Source organism: Nelumbo nucifera, chromosome 1, assembly GCF_055504915.1.
Source record: "Nelumbo nucifera cultivar China Antique chromosome 1, China Antique-T2T, whole genome shotgun sequence".
Classification (NCBI taxonomy): domain Eukaryota; kingdom Viridiplantae; phylum Streptophyta; class Magnoliopsida; order Proteales; family Nelumbonaceae; genus Nelumbo; species Nelumbo nucifera.
This window is the reverse complement of record NC_142649.1, coordinates 213,509,166-213,520,172: the sequence shown is the minus strand read 5'-3', so window position 1 is coordinate 213,520,172 and position 11,007 is coordinate 213,509,166. Positions and strand designations below refer to the sequence as shown.

The 11,007-nt window shown below is 36.4% G+C and overlaps 1 pseudogene; it reads left to right on the top strand.

Annotated features, from left to right (window-relative positions):
• Positions 1-2,215: 2,215 nt before the first annotated feature.
• LOC104604819 (LOB domain-containing protein 1 pseudogene) lies at positions 2,216-2,815 on the top strand (annotated as a pseudogene).
• The last annotated feature ends 8,192 nt before the right edge of the window (positions 2,816-11,007 follow it).

Sequence of the window (11,007 nt, the reverse complement as noted above, 5' to 3'; positions counted from 1 at the left end):
CCCCTCCTACACAACGTAAAAAAAGAGTAGAATTCAGGGGTGCTGAAGACGAAGACATGGTAAATCCAAGACCATTTTCTAATAAAAAATGGTTTGATGACATGACTGAATTAGGTATTCTAGCCATCTGAAGAAACTGTTACACTAACCCATATCTATTTATATTTTGCTGGAAACGTCAATCCATTGGATAAAGGACAAAGCACAGGTACAGATAGGATGGGTCTTAAAGAAAGAGTCTTTTAACCCCATCCATTTTTCATTTGATCATTTAAATGGGTAAGTGCTTTTTTCTATGTTCTTTTGTTTCTTAGGTAAATAATTCCACACGCATTAGCTATTATCAAAATGGACAGTTTTGTCTCATCATGTATTGGTAATTTTCTCTCTCTCGATATATTGTATCAATTACCAAGGGAAAATAATTTTACCATAGACCTCACATGAATATGAAAAAAGAACATAAATATCCAAAATCACATTAACCAATTACCCTGGCCTCTTTAAAATCCAAAAAATGAAAAGATTCTTAGAGGATAACAATAGCATAGTGTTTGTTATTCATGGGCCACTCAGATTTTTGTGAAAACGCCAAAATTGTCCTAGTCGTGCTTCCTTAAATTTTATTTATTTTTCTCAAATTTATAATTTTCTAATGATACTGGACAAAGGTAATCGATTAAAATCTTGATTTAACATGCAACAAATATCAGTGAATACGCATATAAGGCTTTTGATAGAGGCTCCATTCCAGAGACACATGGCGTAAAATATAAGCCCCCTCAATTTTCCACTCTCCCATGTCTAGAGTAAAAATGGAAACTTTCCATTCTATGGGTCCCATAGGTGTAGATCGTCTCTTTAAATCGGATCATTCCGATGTTGGGTACCACTACTAGTTATTAGGCCCCCAGGGTTGCTGTATTCGTGGACTTGTGGGGACAAGTGTTGTGCTTCCTCGATCTATGCTTACCAGGTGTGCCTACCAAATTCAAAGTCTTATCAAACAGCCCCTTGGTTTACTTTCTATCTTCAACCTCTAGTGATAAGAAAGGCAGATGGGAGCTACAATAAACTCGTATTTAACCAAAACGTGCCAGATGTTTAGTCAAAGGCTTTCGAGTTGGTTGGGCTCTTGCCTCCTGGGGTTTTCTCCAAGGATAATATATAATTAGGTTATGTTTGATTTGAAGGAAAAGATAGAGAAAGAAAGGTAAAGATAAGGAAATTTATGCAAAGTTTATAAAGGTTTTTCTATTTTTTCCTTCATTTCCTTATTTTTTTCTTCAAACCAAACACAATTTTAGTGAATGACCCCGTATTAAGTATGAGAAATCAGTAATGTTAAATTTATATTTATTAATATTTTAAATAATTATTAAAATTTAAAAAATAGTTTTTTAATAATTATTAGAATATGGATAGTTTGATTTTATTATGATACATATAGGGTTAATGATTAAATGAGATTGATAGAATGTAGACAGAAATTGTGGATAACCATTTTTGCAATTTTTTAGGAATGAATTGAAAATGGTGGTAGCGGATTGTGGGATTTAGCAGCAACTTCTTAAAAAATGCCATGTGTCTAGTTATAGAGAAAAAATGAGAAGGCCATGTGTCTAAATGATGGGGGGCTATAACCCGATAGTGAGTTATGGACTTTAGTAGAAAATTTTCAGAAATTGCTATGTATCTAGCTTTTTAGAAAATAAGATCACTTATCTAAATGGTGATAGTGGGTTATGAGCTTTGATAGCAATTTCTCAGAGAGAGCTTTTGTAGTTTCATCACGATCATTTGGGGTGGGGTAAAAGATTGAAAATACCCAAATTAGTGTATAATATATACAGTGGCTACCATAAAAGAAAAGTGTACAGTATGTATACAGTAGTAGACACTGGCCACTGGCCACCGGGGTGCTATCGTTGGTACGATAGGGTACTCCATTTTTCAACACTGAGTCTATCTTAAACCCGTCTTTATGTGGCCACCACGCCAACCTCCTTGTATTTAACGTTGAATTTCTTAATACCCCGTAGAAAATGGGCTCCCCCGATCGATTAATGCCTGGTATTGAAATTTTCTCTCCCTCTTGGCTCTGCTAGTGTATATATGTATATATATATATATATATATATATATGTCTATATCTTGCATATATATACACAAACCCGTCCTAGCTCATGTTATATTTATGGATGTTATCAGCAGAATGGCGCCAGTCGGAGCGAAGATTAATCATCCCTGTGCTGCTTGCAGGATGCTTCGTCGGAGATGCGGTGACAACTGTTTGTTAGCGCCATATTTTCCAACCCAAGAAGCTGATAACTTTGTTGGTGTGCACAAAGTGTTTGGTTCCAGCAATGTTATTAAAATGCTTCAGGTGCTGTGGAGGAGGATGCCTGGTTCATTCCCTCTTTTAATTCTTCTCTTTTTCTTAATTTGTTTGGTCTCAAGTCGTCAAATTTATAATGAATTTAGCAATTCGGTTACTGAGAAATTTAAATATTGCATTCTGTATCTGTTGTGGATTCAGACGGTGAAGGAGACGGAAAGAGAGGATACTGTGAAGAGCATGGTGTATGAAGCAAGTGCGAGGCTCAGGGACCCCGTGTATGGGAGTGCTGGTGCTATTTTTCACTTGCAGAAACTAGTAAAAGAACTCGAATCGGAATTGGATCTGATTAGAGCCCGAGTATTAGAGTCCCAAGAACAGCAAAATCAACTACTGAGGATTCTGATGGATGTTCACCACCTCCCTCCCATTTCACCCTTCGAGGATATTATGTTCGATTGTGAAAATTTGATCTAGCTTGTTAGGCGCTCATGGGACGGCCGACGATGGACTATGACCCTGATCAAGTTCTAGTACGTAGATTTTTACTGCAGCTTTTAAAAGAAAAAGAAGTGAAGAAAATGGGGGAAAAAAAGAGAAAAGAAAAGAAAAGAAACTCCAGTTTCTAGTTTTTATGTATGATATATATTTTTTTCAGTAACATAATAACAAGCTAATTTAGATTATTGTATCAATTGGATAAACTTTGAAATGAAAAGCTTCATTTGCAATTCGTAACTCAAATTGGGTGTCTTATCATTAGTATTTTAAATTCTTATAGCACGAGCAACCAGATGGTCACAAACAGTTGCTTAGCCCTGGGATTCAAGAAGAATTGTTGCCGTTCAAGTTTCAATTAGAGAATGACCAACAACGTTTTAACCCCCCCACCAAAAAGAAAAAAAAAAAACAAAAACCTTGTTTTAGTGTTTTCATGAATCGTGAATATGATCTTGGCGACTATTAACTCTTCCATGGCTCCATCCTCTCTTCCGTTTCCTCATGCTCGATAACGAATGCATGCATTAGTCACTACTTTAATTACTTTAATTTGGTGTCTGTCTGGTTTGTGTGATATGGACAGGGCTTGGAATTGTTTACGTGAGCTGACACCACTTTAATTTGGGGTCTGTTTGGTTTGCAGTCGAAATTGGAATCGGGATGATCTACTTTTATAGTCTGTTTGGTTCAGATAAGAATGGTAATAAGAATCGGAATCAGCAAAAATGAAATTTCATTCCTAAGGGAGAGGATAAGAAATGGTCATTCCCTCAAATGAGAGAATACCATTCTAATAGAACTGAGAATGGAATTACAATTCCACCTAATCAAATAGTTGAAATCAAACTCCAGACCCCTATTCCTGCGAATTAAACGGGGCTTTGATTTTTTATTTGTAATGCTAACTCTAAAAATTATTCTTAGCTTCATTGATAGGCGGGCATCATGCATGTAAGTAAATAGGATAGCAACAAGAGAAGGCTTTGACATTTAATTTATCTTTGTGGAATGCAATTAAACATAAACTTTATAATTACATATACAAATTACAATAGCAAGAGAGTTTGGAGCCATGGAGATGTACAGCTACAGAAGTCCATGAAAGCTCTCTCTCTCTCTCTCTCTTTATATAGATCTCTACAACATTATTTCACAGCAACATACACCTAGACTGATTTTTATGCATTTTCAATAACTGGGTTCACCATAACTAGAACTTATTGTTCTCTTTAACCAAAACTATTACCACCATCCCCAGCTGATGAGTTTAAAGTTAATTAGGTTAGATTTAGATTTTAGATACAGGTCGTTATGTAGTGAGTAGTGAAGAGAGATTTCTCCAATACTCATCCATCCTCTTGTAGCGGTCTCTAAGTAAATAGGAAATGGTTGAGGAAGTTGGAGATAATGGAGTCCAAGTAAGAGTTGTAGGTGAACGGCACACTGATATAACGACAACGTGTCAAAGGAATAATAAAAGAAAACAAAATATCAACCTTCTTTCTTTTCATTTCTAGCTTGTAATATTAAGGGGACCACACCTACTCGGAGAACTGCGGATGAGCCCTGCCTAATGTGCTGCTTGCTATTACTCCTTTGAATTCTAATTTGGACTTTTAACGTTTGGCTTTCAAATTCACATGTTCAATTAATTTGCAACACCGACACCTTTGCCTTCAAGGTACGTGGGCTTTTTGATTCGGCTGTGTATACCCTAGACATCGTTATAGGCTCATAGCTTAATTAGAAGCTATTCGGGTCTAGCTGTTACATTTGCCCAAGTGATGAACTGAATTTCTTGTTACTGGTTTGTCTTTTAATGGAATAAAATAATTATATAAAGTAAAATCACCATCCATGCCCTAAGCTAAAATGGTCACCCCGCCTGTTGAATTTCTGATCAGTCACACGAAGAATAAACTGATAAACAATTTATTCCACTCAATTCAACTGTTACCAAACGGCCCTCAAGAAATGTCCAAGAGGCAAACTATCTCTCTCCTTTACACAAAGTTAAAAATAAATTAGCACAAAACAGACTCCTTTCTACATCTAAGAGCAAGTTTTTCTCCTAGCACAGATTCCATTTTCTTAATTTCTTTCTATCAGTAATGCATCACTTTCTTGATTTTTGATAAAATGATGATAATTGGAATTTTCTAATTCCTTTCTGCATCTGTTGCTACCCCTCTTGGATTGTAATTTTCTAATTACAAATTTACAATTCCCCCCTTAAAAAGTTAACCGCCTCCTAAAGTCAGTTTCTATTCAACATTTGTCTTGTCAATGCATTTGCTATGACGTTGGAACTTGGAAGGTCCATTTGCCCATGCAAGTAACCCCCAGTTCCTTACACATTTTTTTTTTTCCTACTTCCCTTATTGTTAGAGGTGTCAATTGGACTGGACTGGATTTCGTCCAACCTGACTGGACTCAATTCAGTCCAAATCTAATACAAACCAAATCCAATCCAATCCATTAAAATATAAATGGACTGAATTGAATCCAGTTCAAACCGAATGAAATATCAAAAATTATATATAAAAAATAGAACATATAAAATAACAAAAATATATTAAAATGAAAAAATCTGAAAATCACAAAAATATACCCTTTTGGCATTGAAAAAGCACTTTTGTAAAAGTGCTTTCATAAAAGTACTTTCATAAAAATACTTTTATAAAAGTACTTTCATAGAAGTGCTTTTATAAAAGTACTTTTGTATTATAAGTGCTTTTGTAAAAGTACTTTCGTATGTGCTTTTGTAAAAATGCTTTCAAAAAAGTACTTTGTATAAGTGCTTTTATAAAAGTACTTTCGTAAAAGTTCTTCCATAAAAGTGCTTTTATAAAAGTGCTTTTATAAAAGTACTTTCATAAAAGTGTTTTCAAAAAAATGCTTACAAAAGTACTTCCACAAAAGTGCTTTCATAAAAGTACTTTTCATAAAAGTGCTTTTATAAAAGTACTTTCGTTAAAGTGCTTTTGTGTAAAAGTTCTTTTGTAAAAGTGCTTTTATAAAACTGCTTCTGTAAAAGTGCTTTCATAAAAGCACTTTTGTGAAAGTGATTTTGTAAAGTACTTTTCATAAAATTACTTTTATCAAAGTGCTTTCATAAAAGTGATTTTATACCGGTTTTAATTTTGATCAATTTCAAATTGGACAAGGGTTTGGCCTCATGATCATATTAGTGAAAATTTGGTTTAAGTCCAATTCAGACCAATAAGAATATAGACCAATTTATTTTGGATTGGCCCAATCCAATAATTATATGGACCCGACCAAATCCAATTTGAGAAGGTTTGGATCAGATTGAATCCAACCCAAAACCAGCCAATTGACACCCCTACTTATTGCATGTCTATGGATCCAAGGACTACAACAACTGTTTTGCTTGAACCACATTTCTGTAATCTCCTTCTTCCACCTCAACATTATTGTACATATTAGGGTTTTCCCGGTCTTATGGTCTGTTCGGCTCATGAGAATAGGGGTCTGGAATTAGGGCTGCAAACGGATCAGACCAGCTCTGGTAAGGGCATATCCGATCCGTTAAGAAAATCTGACTGATCTGAATCTGGTAAGGATCCGTCGAATTTTCAAAAGTATAATTCGAATTCGAATTCAAATATATTATTGGATATCCAATTCAATTAGAATTATATTTATAATTTAATATAATATAATATATTATATTATTTATATAATATAATAATATATTAAAATATAAAATATAAAATATATTATATATAATTATATAAATAATATATAGAATATACATATATAATATGTAAATAATATATAATATATAATAGGATAAATTACAAAGACCCCCTTTCATTAACGTTCGAAAAAATTTTCATCCAATTGTTTAAAATTTTTTAAATGTCCAAACTGCCCTTTTTATATTGTTCATTGTCTTTTCCATTGAAGTTAGGTGAAATGGCTACAATAAAAACAATGGTTTTGAAACATTCAATGGAGAACATTAACAGAATAAAGGGGACCCCTTTTATGACGAAGATGGGAAAAAGGATGAATTAGAAGACTTAACCAGAGACAACATCAAGGCCATAATCATGGTTTGTGAAGTAAAACTCAAAAAGAAGGAAAACAATTACTGACTCACCAAACAGATTTATATATTTTATTGTTTCTTCTCCTCACAACGGTCGAAACTCTGCATTCTTCGAACCTACTAGTCATTCACAGGGACATTAAGTCGTCAAACGTGCTCGCGGCAGAAACTGGAATGCTGGGCTGGGGGATTTCGGGTTGGCCTTGAGGGGACACGTTGAGGATGTAAAGATCAGATGTACACCTCCCGCCAACACTTTGGGCTACCTCGACCCCGGCTACATTTTGTCGGAGAATCTCAGTACCAAGAGCGACGTCTTCAATTTTGGGATTTTGTTGTTGGAGATTATCAGTGGCCGAAACGCCATTGATGTGAACTACAACCCGCCCTTGGTGGTTGATTGGGCCTTGCCACTTATCAAGCAATTTGAATTTGCTCTGTTGTTCGATCCCCAAATCGGGCCACTCAGGGACCCGTTTGTGATGAGACAATTGGCGCTCTTGGTGGCACGATGTGTCAGGTCGACAGCCGAAAAGAGGCCATCTATGGCAGAGGTGGTTGAGTGTCTACAAACTGTTAGTAAGAAAGTGCCTTTGGAAATTGGAAACAATCTCAGGAAGCGGGTAAAGAAGACATCTCTAGCAATTGACCGAGAGGTGTTTGATGATAGGAAGGAAAGAACAGGCTGTTGTCAAGACCTCCAAATCTGGGAGTAGAGCTTTGTTGTTGAGGAATACAAAAGTATCTTGTGTTCCACCCGCTATGGATTCAGTGAAAGAAGCAATGGGTTTTGATGAGGGATAATTTGGCCCAACCTAACGATCGAGGTACACGTGGATGCGATCAGCCAGTAGGGTGACAACTCAGCAAGGGAGCCTCGCTAATAGATCGGGAGCTCGGGACCTTGAGCACCTCGACATAAAGGCACCTCGACACCTAATTCAGTTCGAGGCCAAAGGATCGAAGTGCCAGTTTGGAGCCAAAGAACCGAGGTTCCAATTCGGGACTAAAGAACCGAAGCACCACGTAAGCGACTCCAGAAGCTTCCCCAACAGACTCTGAATCTCCCGGGATCACGATGTCTAGTAAAAGGGCTCATCCTCAGCCCGTCTAAATCGGAGGAAAGTGATAAACCTTATCAACTGGCGCATTGCTCTCCTTTGAAAATGGAACAAATCTTATTTATGTAGTCCGGGGATCCCGAAGCCTTTTCGTAAGGTTCACGGCTACTCAACTATATAAGGGCATTGATCCTCAAGGCGAAGGTACGTGTGATTACTCACATTCAAGCTCTCTAGCATTCATACTTAGCTCGCAAAAACACAGAATATTGACTTAAGCATCGGAGCGACCTCATCGGGTCTTCCACACCGGTCCCTCTAAGCACTGTTTTGCAGATTGATCCAGCTCGCCATGCGAGTACGTCCAGCCAGTTCTCCAGCTAGGAGCTTCCAGATCATGCATCATCCTGTCGATTGGTGCTGTTGTTGAGGAAATTAGGCAAGAAGCAGTTAGTTTTGTTAGTGTTGTAAGTGAGAATTTCGAGCAAGAAGCAATTAGCTCCGTCAGTGCTATTCCTATTGGTGACGGTGAGTATTAAGGGCGAGAAGTAGCAAGTACTTCAAGTGTTGCTGTTAGTGAGGATTTTGGGTGAGAAGCAAGTACTTGGGTTGATACTAGTGATAGTTGCATGCAACCTAAATCAATTGGTCCAATTGATACAAGGAAAATGGGCTCTTTTAGTTATTAGGTTGCGCTGGTCCGAAGGAAATCAGGTTGCAAGGGCACCGGAACTCACCCTTGTAAATCTTCTTGTATAAGGCCATGATGTTTTGATCATGGAAGGGAAGATAACCAGCAATTAAAACAAACAAAATCACTCTACAGGACTAGATATCCATTTTCTAGGTTAAATAGGTTTTAAGAGAAAAAGGGTAAGAAAAAGAAAATAGAAAAAGTTTAGTGGGGCATTTTGGTAATTTAATGCTTTCTATCATCTGACGTAACGGCCAAGGGGGTCTTTGTCTAATGGCTAAAGTTCAGGGGGGTCTTTGTTGCAAAAAAAAGTACAGCACTTTGTCACTGACCCCATAGTACAAGGGGAGTCTTTGTAATTTACCCTATATAATATTTCATAATTAACGGATTGAATCGGGTCAAACCGGATCAGATCGGCGATCCAATTTGTTAGGATCAGGAGGAATATCCAAACCTGCCTCTCACTGATCAGTATCGAATTCAGATTGGATCTGGTCCGACTTATTTGCCGCCTTATCTGGAATCAAAATCGTAATGAACTATTCCAATTTTAGTCGTTTGATTGAGTAGAAGCAGAATCTAATTCTCATTCGTGCTGTAGTGGCATTTCACCTTTTGAGGAATTTCCCTCCCCTACCTTGGGGATGAAAAACCCATTCCAGCTGATTCTGATTAATGTTGAACCAAAAAGGCTGAAAAAATAGACCATTCCGATTCCACTACAAACCAAATGGACCCTTATTCTTTGAAATGCAGCCATCATTTTCACAATTCACAATCGATACAACACTTATGGTGCCAAAAAAAATAAAACTAAAACATCATAAATTATTATCTCATATCACGAACTCCTCGAAACCCCTGGTTGCTCAAGCTAGAGCCATAAAAATTTATAATTGGTGGGATCCAATTATTATTTTTGACCGTTCTTATCAAGGATGAGCTTGCTATTACTTTGCCAATTCTGAACGATATCATCTAAGCGAAAAGGATTAAACACTTACACACTCCAAAGTTAATCCAATTAGTTATTTAAGAGACTTGTTTAAATTTAAGAAGGCGGAATGGAACGATATCATCTGTTGTTGCAGATGTAGAACTGAGAGATTGAGAAAAATATGTCAGAACGGGTTGAGTTGTGCCATTTGGTCATTCTCCTTAAAATTACATTTTCCCCTTACGGTGTAACCGGGTGAGTGTAAATCGGTTATTAAGATAAAATAGCCCACAGATTACTAGTGTCCTTATACATGTACATGTGCACGTGCACCCGTGCCCATGCCCACACCCCTGCCCAGCCCGGCTCGGTGTGTGCACATGTGAAAAGTACCCCCAACCCCTCTGACATGCATGTAGAGATAGATATCTATATATCTATATATATATATATATATTGCTCTCCTCCTATGGGTCCCTACCCATGGGGAGAGCAATCTTAATGATAAACTCCAAGCCAACTCTTTTCCCAAGCAATGTGGTACAAGAGTCTTTTACCTACATGCAAGATGAGGGAAAGAGAACAGAAAGACCAAAGCAAAAAGGGAAAGAAGAAAAATTCTTGAAATTTTGAATCTCCCTCCAACTAGGGATGGCAATTTTATGGGAATTTTCGAGTATTCAACCTGTCTCAACCCTAATAGGACCCGTTTATCAAAACCTTATAGGGTTTGTGATTTTATATTAAATTTCTATAGGGTTTGGGACGGGTTTGGGTTTTGACTTCAAGGTATCCGATACCCGATACCTGGTTTTATTTGTACAGGCACCCATTCCCGATACCCGATTATAAACCTGGCTAATATATAATATGTGGTATGGTATAATATATAGTATACAATAATTTATAATATATAATGTATTAAGAGAATTTCTTTTTTTTTTAAGTCAAGTTCCAATCCTTCAACCTTCATGTTTATTTGTTTACCCATTTACCTTAAGGCTTAGTTAAGAATAAGAACCTAAGACCTATTGACAGGTAACTTTTGGGTTTGGGTTTTTTTTTTTTTGGATTTTTTGTCCTTTGAAATTAAAAACATATTTGTTTACCCATTCTCTTATGTCACTTAGTTTTATTTATCTTTTGACATACTATATTGTTTTGCTTTTTTATATGGAAGAGCTCTATGTAATGTTAGTTGATAATGAACTTTTAAGAACATTTTTTATTTACTTAATAATGAACTTGGATACGAATACGGATCTCAAACAATACAATAATTAAGGGTCCAAGACACATGACATTTGAAGCTATTATATTTATCCTAATTATTATATCAATTATTTTCTATTTTATTATTTTTACCTTTTAACATTATTAACTAAAGGCAAATCA